The sequence below is a fragment of the Leucoraja erinacea genome, chromosome 29 (assembly GCF_028641065.1).
Source record: "Leucoraja erinacea ecotype New England chromosome 29, Leri_hhj_1, whole genome shotgun sequence".
NCBI lineage: Eukaryota > Metazoa > Chordata > Chondrichthyes > Rajiformes > Rajidae > Leucoraja > Leucoraja erinaceus.
This window is the reverse complement of record NC_073405.1, coordinates 3029052-3042545: the sequence shown is the minus strand read 5'-3', so window position 1 is coordinate 3042545 and position 13494 is coordinate 3029052. Positions and strand designations below refer to the sequence as shown.

General features: G+C 47.5%; 1 protein-coding gene across 1 annotated transcript in view; it reads left to right on the top strand.

Moving 5' to 3' along the window:
• Positions 1-4907: 4907 nt before the first annotated feature.
• Positions 4908-13494, top strand: part of slc1a6 (solute carrier family 1 member 6) — a 58424-nt gene continuing 49837 nt past the window's right edge. Inside the window, exon 1 of the mRNA XM_055658334.1 lies at positions 4908-5123. The gene's annotated coding sequence lies outside the window, so the exon portion shown is untranslated. The remainder of the gene's footprint in view (positions 5124-13494) is intronic.

Here is a 13494-nt window from a genome sequence, read left to right as displayed (position 1 = left end):
CATTTGGAGAGGTACATGGATAGGAAAGGTTTAGAGGGATATGGGCCAAATGCTGACAGGTGGGACTAGCGTAGATGGGGCATTTTGGTTGGCGTGGGCAAGTTGGCTGCAAGGACCTTTTCCCATGTTGTATCAAGTCAAGTCAAGTTTATTCGTCACATACACATACGAGATGTGCAGGGAAATGAAAAGTGGCAAATGCTCGCGAACTTTGTGCAAAAAGACAAACAAACAAACAATCAAACAGAATCACACATTCTTTTACATATTAAATATTGTGGGCGGAAGGAAAAAGGTTCAGTAGAGTTAGTCCCTGGTGAGATAGGAGTTCACAGTCCGAATGGCCTCTGGGAAGAAACTCCTTCTCAACCTCTCCGTTCTCACAGCATGGCCACGGAGGCGTTTGCCTGACCGTAGCAGCTGGAACAGTCCGTTGCAGGGGTGGAAGGGGTCTCCCATGATTTTATTGGCTCTAGAGTTGCACCTCCTGATGTATAGTTCCTGCAGGGGGGCGAGTGAAGTTCCCGTAGTGCGTTCGGCCGAACGCACTACTCTCTGCAGAGCCTTCTTGTCCTGGGCTGAGCAATTCCAAAACCAGATGGTAATATTTCCGGACAAGATGCTTTCCACAGCCGCTGCGTAGAAGCGCTGGAGGATCCTCGGAGACACTCTGAATTTCCTCAATTGCCTGAGGTGGTAAAGGCGCTGCCTTGCCTTACTCACGAGTGCTGCGGTGCGTGATGCCCATGTCATATCCTCAGCTCGCCCTATCCACAGGTATGACTATGACTCTGAGGGCTCTGACCCAAAGCATCACCTATTCCTTTTCTCTAGGGATGCTGCCTGAACTGCTGAGTTACTCCAGCACTTTGTGTCTGCTTTTAGTATAAACCAGCATCTGAATTCTGAGGGTTAACAGAAGGTCACTTGAGCACATGTGGAGGAAGGAACTGCAGATGCTGGTTTAAATTAAGGTAGACCCAAAATGCTGGAGCAACTGAACAGGACAGGCAGCATCTCTGGAGAGAAGGAATTGGCGACGTTTCGGGCCGAAGAAGGGTCTGAAGAAGGGCCTCGACTTCGACCCGAAACGTCACCCATTCCTTCTCTCCAGAGATGTTGCCTGACGTGCTGAGTTATGCCCCTGTCCCACTTAGGAAACCCGAACGGAAACCTCTGGAGAGTTTGCGCCCCACCCAAGGTTTCCGTGCGGTTCCCGGGGTTTTTTTGTCAGTCTCCCAACCTGCTTCCACTACCTGCAACCTCCGGCAACCACCTGCAACCTCCGGGAACCGCACGGAAACCTTGGGTGGGGCGCAAAGTCTCCAGAGGTTTCCTAAGTGGGACAAGGGGCATAATGCCAGCATTTTGTGTCCACCCACTCGGGTGCATGTTTGGCACATGGCTTTCGGCATTTTTCTGAAGGGAGGTGTTATTGCTCGGGTTAAGTCGAAGGGACTTGACGCACATGATGCTGCAAATTTCTCACTGGTGATAGAATATATAACGTAATTAGAAAATGTGCTGCTGAGGAGAATAAAAGGCAGGTAGACAAAAGTGCTGGAGAAACTCAGCGGGTGCAGCAGCATCTACGGAGCGATGGAAATAGGCAACGTGATAGACTCGACTTGGCTTGACTTGACTTTGTGGGTTGGCGGCCTCTTGATGGGTGGTCAAAAAGTGAAGTTAGAAAAATGTATCATTAGGAATGGAGAATTCAATGATACGGTAATAGTGTTTCATCTTGCAGGCCCCTTTGTATTCAACCTCGTAACTTCCTCTTCAAACTGCCCTGTCGCCCCTTCTTCTTTTGTCTGGGCTGTCTATTTTTTCCTATATGCAGCAATAGATATGTTTTCAGTTGTTTTTTCACTGTTGGACAATAGACAATAGACGGTAGTCAAAAGTGCTGGAGAAACTCAGCGGGTGCAGCAGCATCTATGGAGCGAAGGAAATAGGAAACGTTGCCTATTTCCTTCAGGGTTTCGGGACGAAACGTTGCCTATTTCGTTGTCTAATGCATTTCGTTGTCTCTGTACTGTACACTGACAATGACAATTAAAATTGAATCTGAATCTGAATCTGAATCTATTTCCTTCAGGATTTCGGACGAAACGTTGCCTATTTCCTTCGCTCCATAGATGCTGCTGCACCCGCTGAGTTTCGGGCCGAAACATTGCCTATTTCCTTTGCTCTAACCCTAAATCTAACCCTAACCCTAACCTAACCCTAACCCTAACCCTAACCCTAACCCTAACCCTAACCCTAACTCGCTGAATTTCTCCAGCACTTTTGTCTACCTTCGATTTTCCAGCATCTGCAGTTCCTTCTTAAACAGAATAAAAGGCAGAGTTGGTGAACTTGCTAAAGGTGTGATTGTTCTTTTTCTTTCACAAACCACAGAAGGTAATTTTAACAAATGAGACTTTGAATAGCTGTTTTTATTTTTCTCTTCCCCACCCCCCCTGTTATGTACTGTTTACATATTCACATATTCTGTTGTGCTGCAGCGAGTAAGAATGTCATTGTCCCGTCCGTGCCATATGACAATAAAACACTCTTGACCCGAAACATCCCAGCGATCATTTGAACTGGGGGGGGGGCAGTGGAGAGATAAGTTTTTTTGGCCTTCCATCACAGCGATGTGATGGATGTTTATGTAAATTATGTTGTGTCTTGGGTCTATTTGTTTGTTTGTAATGTATGGCTGCAGAAACGGCATTTCGTTTGGACCTCAAGGGGTCCAAATGACAATTCAATTGAATCTTGAATCTTGAATCTTGAATCTTGAACTCCACTTGTGAGATCCCCTCTCCAATAAAATCTGCCCTGAGGCAAAACTTTTTCTCTTGCTGGATGCCGCGTGGAGTCTGCTTTTGGAAATATTCCCTGGATTCTAGGAAATGTTTTCCAAACTACCTTGGGGAGTCTATTCCGATCTTCTGAGTCACTCATGATGGAGTTATCCAGAGAAGCAAAAACCCAGCACTGCGGCTTCATTCGAGTTGTGCAGGATGGAGCTGCAGGTGCTGGTGCCAAAGTTAGACACAAAATGTGGGTGTAAGGTCATAAGCCATAAGGTCATTATCTCATTGAAACGTATAAGATCGTTAAGGGTTTGGACACGCTAGAGGCAGGAAACATGTTCCCGATGTTGGGGGAGTCCAGAACCAGGGGCCACACACAGTTTAAGAATAAGGGGTAAGCCATTTAGAACGGAGACGAGGAAACACTTTTTCTCTCAGAGAGTGGTGAGTCTAGGGAATTCTCTGCCTCAGAGGGCAGTGGAGGCCGGTTCTCTAGATGCTTTCAAGAGAGAGCTAGATAGGGCTCTTAAAATTAGTGGAGTCAGGGGATATGGGGAGAAGGCCTGATTGGGGATGATCAGCCATGATCACATTGAATGGCAGTGCCGGCTCGAAGGGCCGAATGGCCTACTCCTGCACCTATTGTCTATTGTCGATTGTCTATTGTTATAAGTGATAGGAGTAGCATTAGGCCATTCAGCCCATCAAGTCTACTCCACCATTCAATCACGGCTGATCTATCTCTCCCTCTTAACCCCATTCTCCTGCCTTATCCCTATAACCCCTGACACCCGTGCTAAGCAAGAATCTATCCATCTCTGCCTTAAAAATATCCACTGATTTGGCCTCCACAGCCTTTTGCTGCACTGAATTCCACAGATTCACCACCCTCTGACTAAAGACTAGTCCCACTGTACTCAGCGGGACAGGCAGCATCGCTGGAGAGGAGGAATGGGTGATGTTTCTGGTCGAGACCCTTCAGACTGAGAGTCAGAACTACCCTCTCTCCTGACTCTCGGTCCGCAGAAGGGTCTCGATCTGAAACATCACCCCAGTCCCTCCCCATTAGGTTTGTGCAAGGTTCTGGGATATGTGCAGATCAGTGCAAGCAGACATGGCGATCCTTGCCACAAACCGTCACTGCCTGGGAAATATCCTCATCATTTCGTTTGAGGATAGTTTCATAAGATCATTTTCCCTTCTGGGATAAATAAAGTTCTATGGTATCATATCGTAACTGAACGCTCACCCACATTTTTCCCAAATATTTCCCAAATGGATCGGGTAGATGTTACTTGGCAGAAAGCCAAGTTTGAGGAAGGGTCTCAACCCGAAACATCACCCATTCCTTCTCTCCAGAGATGCTGCCTGTCCCGCTGAGTTATTCCAACCTTTTGTATCTATCTTCGGGAAGATGCACAGAGTCTCTTGCCCAGACTAGGGGAATCGAGGACCAGAGGACACAGGTTCAAGGTGAAGGGGCAAAGATTAAAATAAGAATCTGAGGGGTGACTTTTTCACACAAAGGGTGGTGGGTGTATGGAACAAGCTGCCAGATGAGGTACAGTAGTTGATGCTGGGACTATCCCAACGTTTATTAAACAGTTAGACAGGTACGTGGATAGGACAGGTTTGGAGGGATATGGACCAAGCGCAGGCTGCTGGGTCTAGTGTAGCTGGGACATGTTGGCCGGTGTGGCCAAGTTGGGCCAAAGGGCCTGTTTCCACACTGTATTGATCTGTGACTATGAGTCTATTTATATTTTACCCAGCCCTCCGTTGAGCAGCTTAAATAATTAAATAATTACTAAGGCAGTTTGAATTAAAGGTTTAAAGTAGACAAAAATGCTGGAGAAACTCAGCGGGTGAGGCAGCATCTATGGAGCAAAGGTTTTGTGACTGACTGGATCTTCTGACGGGCTTCTGACTTGTAGCTGGGGTCTTCATTTCCGTACTTTCCTTCTCAGTTTAGGAGCGTGTGATGTTATTGTTGGCACAGCTCCATTCAGTACAGAACTGTGTGAGACGTGGCAGAGTGTGTGTGTAAAATAACCACATGGGATGGTTTTTTCAGTTAGGTTGGGGTCCGTTCCAAGAAGCTGACCTCTCTCTCTATCATCTGATCAAATTTGGTGCTTTACCTTACCGTTTTGCTTTGAATAGCCTGATAGAACCGGGAATGCTAAAGGACTAGTGTTCCACCCGTTCTCCCAGCCGACCCATCCGCTGATGTTGTGTGTTGCCTGTGCAGCCCGGCGCAGTGTCATATTTCCCAGTCGTTTTGGAAAGTGAGGCTGAGGGGCAGGTCCCAGATCCGTAAGTGTAACTTTATCAACTCAGTGTGTGTGTGTGTCGTGACTGTGAGTGAGCCGGCTGAAGGAATGAATCGTTTTGTGCTTGTGCCTCTTGTGATTCACTCAAACCACAGCTTCTGGAGATGTCGGGGACCTTTAAAAGCCCTGTCCCACGGTGCGAATTCATTCCAAGAGCTCTCCCGAGTTTGCCCTGATTCGATCTCGGAGATTTACGGTAATGGCCACTCGTCGGTACTCGGGGCTCTCGTGGACATTTTTCAACCTGTTGAAAAATCTTCACGAGTCTTCCCGTGCTTACCTGCTGTTAGCGAGTCTTCCCGAGCACCTGCCGTTTAGCGTTACGAGCCACCAAGAGACGTCCCCGAGTTCCGACGTACCCGCGACGTTCATTCTCTGTGCTTACCACGAGTTTGAATTTTTTAAAACTCGGGAGAGCTCTTGGAATGAACTCGTACCGTGGGACAGGGCTTTTACCCTGCGGATGACTTCAACAGCAAATCAGTTACGTCAAAACCAAACAGTAAAAGTGACCAACTTTGCAAAAGCACAACTCTTTCCCATTGATGCAAAGCAAAAATAATCCCACAGTGAACTTATCTCTGATGAGCCATTGTTTAAGAAGGAACTGCAGATGCTGGAAAATCGAAGGTAGACAAAAATGCTGGAGAAACTCAGCGGGTGAGGCAGCATCTATGGAGAGAAGGAATAGGTGACGTTTTGGGTCGAGACCCGGAAGGGTCTCGACCCGAAACGTCACCTATTCCTTCGCTCCATAGATGCTGCCTCACCCTTAAGGGTCTCGACCCGAAACGTCACCTATTTCCTTCGCTCCATAAATGCTGCCTCACCCGCTGAGTTTCTCCAGCTTTTTTGTCTACCTCTGATGACCCATTGGTAATTAACAACTTCCAAAGAGAAGAAAATGCTGCTGCTGTTCCATTTATTGCAACAACAAAAAATGACCTTCTTTTAACAGTATTTAAGTATTTTAATTAAATTGTGTCTGCGCAGGACCTGACAGTGCCGGATGAAGGCTGAGAAACGTTTCTTCTAGCCCTGGCATGCATGCTGTCCCATGTTCAGTTCAGTTTAGTTTATTGTCACGTGTGGCGAGGTACAATGAAAAGCCTTTATTGCGCGCTATCCAATCATGGATGATCTATCTCTCCCTCCCAACCCCATTCTCCTGCCTTCTCCCCATAATCCCTGACACCCGTACTAATCAAGAATCTATCTATCTCTGCCTTAAAAATATCCACTGACTTGGCCTCCACAGCCTCCCGTGGCAAAGAAGGGTCTCGACCAGAATGTCACACATTCCTTCTCTCCAGAGATGCTGCCTGTCCCGCTGAGTTATTCCAGCATTTTGTGTCCTCCTTTGATTTAAACCAGCACCTGCAGTTCTTTCCTACACATAATTAATTACTAGTTCATTCAAGGAATTGTCCGCCACTCCTGTGACATTTCATAGATAACGCCTAGATTTAGGATCTAAGTTGGATTCCCAGCGCGAGCAAGCAACCGACATGATCCCTATTCATTATCCACGGTCATGGTGCCAGGCTGCTAATGGGATTGTTTCTACCGACATGGTAACAGAATGCAAAGAGGCTTGTAATGGCTTTGTGTCTTTCTAACACAACGCAGTATTGTATCTTCGCCCGCCACAAAGACTCGGAAATATCAAACTCTGCTCTTTCAAACGCGGATCAAGTTCCATTGATTCCCTTTGGTCTCATCCAGTTCCAGGGGTGCCCGTCTCTGCACAAACGAGAAGTTGAACCTGTACTGTGCCACAAAAGAGGCGAAATATGACTCTCCATATGTATGAGTCAACCCATTCTTTGACCACATTGATGAAGTTCTCACCAGCAATTTGCTTCCTAGATTCTGACATTCACTGGCTTGTCTCTCTCTCTCTCTCTCTGCTCTTGCCCGCAAAAGTTAAAACAGTTCACAAATACAGGTGGAACACCACGACTAATCAAGAAAGCCAAAGTGGACCAGTGAATTGGAGCATTGCAAACCCCACTTATTGGAATGTTGGCATTTATCAATAAACAATAGACAATAGGTGCAGGAGGTTCCAGCCAGCACCGCCATTCAATGTAATCATGGCTGATCATCCACAATCAGTACCCCGTAGAGTATAGGATACTGAGTTGGATGATCAGCCATGATCATATTGAATGGTGGTGCAGGCTCGAGGGGCCGAATGGCCTACTCCTGCACCTATTTTCTATGTTTCTATGTTCCTGCCTTCTCCCCGTATCCCCTGACTCCGTGATCTTTAAGAGCCCTATCTAGCTCTCTCTTGAATGTATCTAGAGAACCGGCCTCCACCGCCCTCTGAGGCAGAGTATTTCACAGACTCACAACTCTCTGTGTGAAAAAGTGTTTCCCCATCTCCATTCTAAATGGCTTATCCCTTACTCTTAAGCAGTGGCCCCTGGTTCTGGACTCCCCCATCTCCCCCTGGAATCGCCAATCATGCCTCAATCCAAACCACACTGAGGGAGTATAGATTACTACAAAGGGTGGCGAGTGTAAACTGGTTACACAACGCCAAGTTTACAGGCTAAAAGAGAGCCAACAGTGAGTGAGTCTGTGGAATTCTCTGCCTCAGACGGCGGTGGAGGCGAGTTTCTCTGGATGTTTTCAAGAGAGAGCTAGATAGGGCTCTTAGCGGAGTCAGGGGATATGGGGGGAAGGCAGGAACGGGGGGTACTGATTGGGGATGATCAGCCATGATCACATTGAATGGCGGTGCTGGCTCGAAGGGCCGAATGGCCTACTCCTGCACCTATTGTCTATTGTTTAAGAAGGAGCTGCAGATGCTGGAAAATCGAAGGTAGGCAAAAGTGCTGGAGAAACTCAGCGGGTGCAGCAGCATCTATGGAGCGAAGGAAATAGGCAACGTTTCGGCTCGAAACTCAGCGGGTGCAGCAGCATCTATGGAGCAAAGGAAATAGGCAACGTTTCGGCCCGAAACTCAGCGGGTGCAGCAGCATCTATGGAACTAAGGAAATAGGCAACGTTTTGGCTCGAAACTCAGCGGGTGCAGCAGCATCTATGGAACTAAGGAAATAGGCAACGTTTCGGCCCGAAACTCAGCGGGTGCAGCAGCATCTATGGAACTAAGGAAATAGGCAACGTTTTGGCTCGAAACTCAGCGGGTGCAGCAGCATCTATGGAACTAAGGAAATAGGCAACGTTTTGGCTCGAAACTCAGCGGGTGCAGCAGCATCTATGGAGCAAAGGAAATAGGCAACGTTTCGGCCCGAAACTCAGCGGGTGCAGCAGCATCTATGGAGCGAAGGAAATAGGCAATGTTTAGGCAACGTTGCCTATTTCCTTCGCTCCATAGATGCTGCTGCACCCGCTGAGTTTCTCCAGCACTTTTGTCTACCGTCTATTGTCTATTGTCCAACAGTGAAATAAAACAGCTAAAAACATATCTATTGCTGCACTTTGGATAAAATAGACAGCCCAGACAAAAGGGGAAGGAGCGACAGGGCAGTTTGAAGAGGAAGTTAAGAGGTTGAATACAAAGGGGCCTGCAAGATGAAACACTATTACGGTGTCATTGAATTCTCCACTCCTAATTATAAACTTTGCTAACTTCACTTTTTGACAACCCATCAAGAGGCCGCAAACCCAGAAAGTAAGTCGATTCGTCACACACACATATGAGATGTGCAGTGAAATGAAAGATTTTAGTGATTATAGATATAAAGATTATAGATATATATATTAGAGGGATAGACAGAGTTGACGTGGATAAGCTTTTCCCACTGAGAGTAGGGAAGATTCAAACAAGGGGACAACACTTGAGAATTAAGGGACAGAAGTTTAGGGGTAACATGAGGGGGAACTTCTTTACTCAGAGAGTGGTAGCTGTGTGGAATGAGCTTCCAGTGAAGGTGGTGGAGGCAGGTTCGTTTTTATCATTTAAAAATAAATTGTATAGCTATATGGACGGGAAAGGTATGGAGGGTTATGGTCTGAACGCAGGTGTATGGGACTAGGGGAGAATACGTGTTCGGCACGGACTAGAAGGGTCGAGATGGCCTGTTTCCGTGCTGTAATTGTTATATGGTTATAGTGAAATGCTAAAGGGGCTGTCCCACTTGGCCGATTTATTTCGGCGGCTGCCGGCATCATTGACACGTATCAGGTCGCGGCGTGACGGCGTATTGACGCGCGGTGTCGCAACATTTCAAGTGTCGCAACATTTCAAGTGTCGCAACATTTTTTTTGTTTCGCCCCCCTGGAGTTTGAAATGTTCAAAATCTTCTGGCAATGTCGAAAAAATTGCCAAGTGGGACAGGCCCTATAAGCCTAATGCTCTAACACAGGGGTCAACGACCCACGGCCCACGGCCAAATCCGGTTAGGCCACTTGCTATGCGAGCCGGTAAAAAAAAACACGCCTGCGGGCCGAATGATTTCGGTTTACGGGCCGGATTCCATTTTCGTTTTAGCGATCATTGGTCAGCGCAGACTTGGTTGGCCGAAGGGCCTGGTTCCCACGCCGTGTCTATAAACTAAACTAACAATAAATACAGCAGTTCTGTGTTCTCTCCCAAGCCAACTTCCTGTAACAAAGCCCTCAGCACTTCACTCATTTTAATGGTCATAGAAACATAGAAATTAGGTGCAGGAGTAGGCCATTCGGCCCTTCGAGTCTGCACCGCCATTCAATATGATCATGGCTGATCATCCAACTCAGTATCCCGTACCTGCCTTCTCTCCATACCCTCTGATCCCCTTAGCCACAAGGGCCACATCTAACTCCCTCTTAAATATAGCCAATGAACTGGCCTCGACTACCCTCTGCGGCAGAGAGTTCCAGAGATTCACCAATCTCTGTGTGAAAAAAGTTCTTCTCATCTCGGTTTTAAAGGATTTCCCCCTTATCCTTAAGCTGTGACCCCTTGTCCTGGACTTCCCCAACATCGGGAACAATCTTCCTGCATCTAGCCTGTCCAACCCCTTAAGTCAGGCCATTTTGTTCACATCCTTGACACAAGACTATAAAAACTTGATTCCAAATACTGTCACAATGGAACATCCCCACTGTCTGGCCTGTGACTGTTCATAGTACAAATGGACCGTTTGAGCTGGGACTGAGAAGCTCGTGTCAATGTTGGGGGGGGACATGTAAATGGCAGAAGGAGCCCACAGCATCTCGGAAGCTATCTACCTGCCCGACCCACCCTGCCCCATTTGTACCGTGTGTTTACCCCTTCTACACTCGCCCCGCCAGCCAGCACAAAATCCACACACCTGCAATGACAGCAAACCTCCTCCAGCCTTTACTTGTCAGAGGTTACAGGGAGAAGGCAGGAGAATGGGGTTAGGAGGGAGAGATAGATCAGCCACGATTGAAATTCCGGAGCAGACTTGATGGGCCGAATGGCCTTACTATTATGCCCCTGTCCCCACTTAGGAAACCTGAACGGAAACCTCTGGAGACTTTGCACTCCCACCCAAGGTTTCCGTGCGGTTCCCGGAGGTTGCAGGCAGTTGTCGGAGGTTGCAGGTAGTGGAAGCAGGTAGGGAGACTGACAAAAACCTCCGGGAACCTCAGTGGGCCGAAGAACCTGTTTGCGCGCTGTATCACTAAAGTCTAATGCCCCTGTCCCACTTAGGAAACCTGAACGGAAACCTCTGGAGACTTTGCGCCCCACCCAAGGTTTCCGTGCGGTTCCCAAAGGGAACCGCAAGGAAACCTTGGGTGAGACGCAAAGTCTCCAGAGGTTTCCGTTCAGGTTTCCTAAGTGGGACAGGGGCATTTTAACTCTACTCCTATCACTCTCGATCTTTCGACCTTGCGCAAGCAAATTCCCAACATTTATTCGGGCAAGCTCTGAGGACAGGCGGCAATCATTGGATTTGGCCGTGCGGTATTAGACTTGGCAGTTGCACGGAAGAGGTGGTGGCAACAAAGTCATTGAACTTCACGCTCACGCTGGGAGGCAATTCAGAATTCAGCCCATACTGGGTGCACAGTGATGCAGTGGTAGTGTTGCTGCCGTACACTTACAGCGCTTGCAGCGCTGGAGGCCCGGGTTCGATCCCGACTGCGGGTGCTGTCTGTAAGGAGTTTCTACGTTCTGCCCCTGACCGCATGGGTTTTCTCCGAGATCTTCAGTTTCCTCCCACACTCCAAACACGTCCAGGCTTTGGTACAAATGCATAAAAAGGGTCCCTAGTGTGTGTAGGATAGTATTACTATGCAGGGATCGCCGGAGGGCCTGTTTTCGCGCTGTATCTTTAAACTAAACTAAAGCATACAACTATTTGTTCATTTCAGTTCAGTTTAGTTTATTGTCACGTGTGCCGAGGTGCAGTGAAAAGTTTTTGTTGCGTGCTGACCAGTCAGCGGGAAAGACAACACATGATTACAATCGTGTTTAAGAAGGAACTGCAGATGCTGGAGAATCGAAGGTTACACAAAAAAGCTGGAGAAACTCAGCGGGTGCAGCAGCATCTATGGAGCGAAGGAAATAGGCAACGTTTCGGGCCGAAACTCAGCGGGTGCAGCAGCATCTATGGAGCGAAGGAAATAGGCAACGTTTCGGCCCGAAACTCAGCGGGGGCAGCAGCATCTATGGAGCGAAGGAAATAGGCAACGTTTCGGGCCGAAACCCGGAAGGGTTTCGGCCCGAAACGTTGCCTATTTCCTTCGCTCCATAGATGCTGCTGCACCCGCTGAGTTTCTCCAGCTTTTTTTTGTAACATGATCACAATCGATCCATTTACAGTGTTTAGATGCATGATAAGGGAATAGCGTTTAGTGCAAAGAAAAGCCAGCAAAGGGTCAAGGATAGTCCGAGGGTCACCAATGAGGTAGGTGGTGTTTCATGCCTTGTACACATTGTCTACTCCTGTAGCTGGGGAGGGAAAAGTGTCGATTTCTAATAACAGGTTTTATTTAAGACGTGCGAAAATGTGAGCTGATGGTTGTATAAGATTGTTTGCTCCTGTGAAGGTAATGCAGAAACGTCCACTTCATTTACATCGCTCCCTGCCGTGAGCCAAGGCACATCAGGCCTCCAATTAATAATTAATTAATGAGCGGAGCAGTCTGCCGCTCCTGTGACATTTTACAGCGGATGCTCAGGTTTTGAAATCTCTGTCATAGAAACATAGAAAATAGGTGCAGGAGTTGGCCATTCGGCCCTTGGAGCCTGCACTGCCATTCAATGTGATCCAAAATCAGTACCCCGTTCCTGCTTTTTTTCCCATATCCCTTGATTCCGTTAGCCCTAAGAGCTAAATCTAACTCTCTCTTGAAAATATCCAGTGAATTGGCCTCCACTGCCTTCTGTGGCAGAGAATTCCACAGATTCACAACTCTCTGGGTGAAAACGTTTTTCCTCATCTCAGTCCTAAATGGCCTACCCCTTATTCTTAAACTGTGTGACCACTGGTTCTGGACTCCCCCAACATGGGGAACGTGTTTCCTACATCTAGCCTGACCAATCCCTTAAAAATGTTATATGTTTCTATAAGATCCCCTCTCATCCTCCAGTAAATACAAGCCCAGTCGACCCGTTCTTTCATCATCTGTCAGTCCCGACATCCCGGGAATTAACCTGGTGAACCTACGCTCAGTTCAGTTCAACTTTAATCCTCAGGTTGAGCAGGTACCTCCTCGGTCCCCCTCCCCTCCTTCATTATCCAAGTTCATGCTACCAGGGCTGCTAATGGGGTTGTAACTGCCTTCAGAGTAAGAAAATGCAGTGAGGCACCTAATGGGTTTGTTGCTTTTCTTCACAGCAACACAATGCGGCATTGTAAGCCCCGCAGCTCACAAACGCTCACAGATATCAAACTATGCAGCTTATGCAGATCAATTTTCAATTGATTCACTTTGGTCTCATTTAGTTGCGGAGGTGACCATCTCTTGAACAAATGTGAAGTTAAATCAAACCCGTATCACAATGGGCTGAAACGTGATTCTCTCTGTTCATCTATTCTTCAGCCATGGTGATGAGGTTCTCACCAGCAATTCACCTTCCAGCTTCTGACATGTTCACAGGCTTCTCCTTTCTCTCACCTGCAAGATTAAAACTGTAACAAATACAGGTGGAATGGGGAACATTACAGCATTTGACTGTTATAAAATGACATCCGAGCAGCTCGCATGTTGGAATCTGTCATCGACCCTTGCCTCCATCTGGAGGTCCCCGAGGGAGCACATGTGACCCATGAAACAACAAACAGATAGATACTTACCAGAGACAAGGTGGAGAACCAAAGGGCATCAAGTCAAGAGTGTTTTATTGACAGACCTCCCGAAACAGAACAATGAAATTCTTACTTGCAGCAGCACAACAGAATATGTGGACAGAGTGGTCTGTG